The sequence below is a fragment of the Lactuca sativa genome, chromosome 1 (assembly GCF_002870075.4).
Source record: "Lactuca sativa cultivar Salinas chromosome 1, Lsat_Salinas_v11, whole genome shotgun sequence".
In the NCBI taxonomy this organism is placed as follows: domain Eukaryota; kingdom Viridiplantae; phylum Streptophyta; class Magnoliopsida; order Asterales; family Asteraceae; genus Lactuca; species Lactuca sativa.
The window spans coordinates 98636419-98639170 of NC_056623.2; positions in this window are offsets into that span (position 1 = coordinate 98636419).

Here is a 2752-nt window from a genome sequence, read left to right on the forward strand (position 1 = left end):
TGGTATCAACTTTGTGGGTTGATTAACTTGGTGGTTTCGAAGTCTATAACTCCCCTTCCACGTGCTATTTGAAAATGATTTAATAAACATCAAAGTATTGTTTTGAATGTTCAATTTTTTTTTTATCAAAATACGTAAGTTTAGTCTCTATGTTCAAATGTTTAAGCAAACAAAACATTATGCAAGATATTATCAATATATCAAAATAGGGTCAAGTAGCCATCACATTTAATTATCTTCTAGACAATTCAGCTCATACTAACTCAATGCCTCAAGCTTCACCTAATATGACTAAATATCAGATATAGACATTAGGTTTTGAAAACCTAGTGAAAAAAAATCTAGGATCAACACTTCAAGAGTTGTCGATTTGGCATCATCTAAACTGAAGGAATAAACCCCCAAAAATATTTCGATACATAAAATAAAGCCAATATATCAATTTGCACAAAGTATGAAAAGAAGAAAGCATGAGCATTTTTGCACATTCAACAATATCATCAAAACAACCACATTTCAACAAGTTTAATGCAAAATGCTCATGCTTCTACACCCATACCATTATCAATCTCATTTAATTGTTTATGTTGATTTTATTTCATCTATTTCTTAATTGTTATTTTTTTTACTAAAGGGTAAAAACTTATAGGCCTATTTTAGGATGTTACATTAACCTTTGAATGTGAGATTTTCTAGATTTTTTATCTATCGATCCTAATAATGTGTATGTAGTAAAATCTAGATTTCTACTTGAGATGTTGCTTGATTGTCTTTGAATACATCCTAGGGCCGGGGGACGAGGCGAGTAGGAATAATGGACATATTTGAAAGAAGCTCTTCAATTGGTCTTTCTCTCTTATTAAAAAAGTTGTTAGTCTTCAGACTGAGAAACATGGGGTACGTATTTGGTTTCGTCAGCTTGAAAACTTACAAATAAAACTTATTGGGTGAATAAGAATAAGATGACGACAACAGTGAACTAGGATAAGTGTGGTATTGATGTGGACTTCCTACTTAGTCATATATTTGATTGGCACTTGGAGGCAGTTGATAATATTTCCTTCATGTATTACGGTGTGGTCTATTTGGGATCAAATTAGTTCGTGGTGAGATATTGACATCATTACTTTAATAACGATCTATGTTTGATGCATTGGGTATATCATATAACCATGAAACAATGTTGATAAGTTAAATAAAATGCTCGGATGTGGTTCTTCATTGAAGTTATCAAAACGTTTTTTTGAAGTGGTCAAACCAAAGTAATCTTCTTTATTGTTAATGATATCATGTTATTGTTATTATGTATTTTGTATTTTAGCATATAGTCCGAACCATGTTGTTTGGACCTCATGTAACATATATATATATATATATATATATATATATATATATATATATATATATATATATATATATATATATATTGAGGGTATTGAATGTAATACGCAGGATGGGAATTATAGACACTTTCATGGTATCAGAGCCAGCTACATGTTTGGATTGTTCTGAACCCTAGTCGGATATCTTCCCCCTCTTGATTCTATATATTTCTTCACTATCTCTTTAATCCTCAATTCTCTTCTCCCATATTGGAAAGCAACTTATATGATAAGCCTTCCTCTACCATAAATATAAAGCATGTTGTTCCTTTTGTGTTGGATTTGGAGTAGATGAATTACAACAATTGGCGAGAAGTATCTCAAATACATTGCATTGTCTATGGCATTGATCATCATATTAAACCCCCATCACCTCCGTCTAACAAAGAAAAAGAGAAAGAAAAGGAAATTATCAACTCTGTAACTGGCAAAGATACCTAGTTACACATGGATTCAATCATAAAATCATGGTTATATGGTATACTCTCTACTTCTCTTCTCATTGTGATATTCAAGAAACACGCCATTGCATTCGAAGCACATGAAAACCTTGAGATGGTTTTTGTGACGATAATGTATCTAAAATCATTCAACTCGACAGAGAACTAATAAACATTACACTTGGAAATTGCTCCATCACAGAATATTGCAATAAAATTGAGTCACTTGCTGATCGATTAGAGCATATAGAAGAAAAAGTGCATGAATCAAATCTTCTGGCTTACATGATAAATAGATTGTATAAAAAATTCGGATACATTGCAATAAACCTTCGATGCAAAGAATTTTTCCTTCTTTCTAGGATAATCGATCCATCCTAATTTGTAAGGAGCAACAAATGCTTCTTGACGAACAACGAGATGCCTCACTCACTAATGTCGATCATTCATCATCGTCGTATGCCCTAATTATTCAATCATTCAGTAATAACAACTGTGGTGACTGAGGAAGTTACCATGGGGGTTATGGTGGTCGTAACAATTGTGGTGGCCAGGGAGGTGATTGCTACGGTGGGTGGTTGAACAATAACAACAGCGGAAATTTCTATGGTGGTGGAAACTTTTCTATAAATTATAGTGGGGCAATCCGTTTGGTGGGGGACAACGACGAAGAAGAGGAGGATCAAATAGAGTGTGGGCCTATGATTGGTTTTAACCTCAACATCTCATAAATGGATTGTCTGAACATGGCTTACTTCTAGGCCCAAGTGGTGTTCATTCACTTCCAAGTTTAAATGGAAACAGGCCTAGACAACAACCAATAGATGCATCAGTTTTTCGCATCACCTTAGCCATATAACCCATATCCGCAACAACAAGCCTACCAGATTTCTCAGCAAGGTTTCAAACCCACAACTATTCTACAAATGT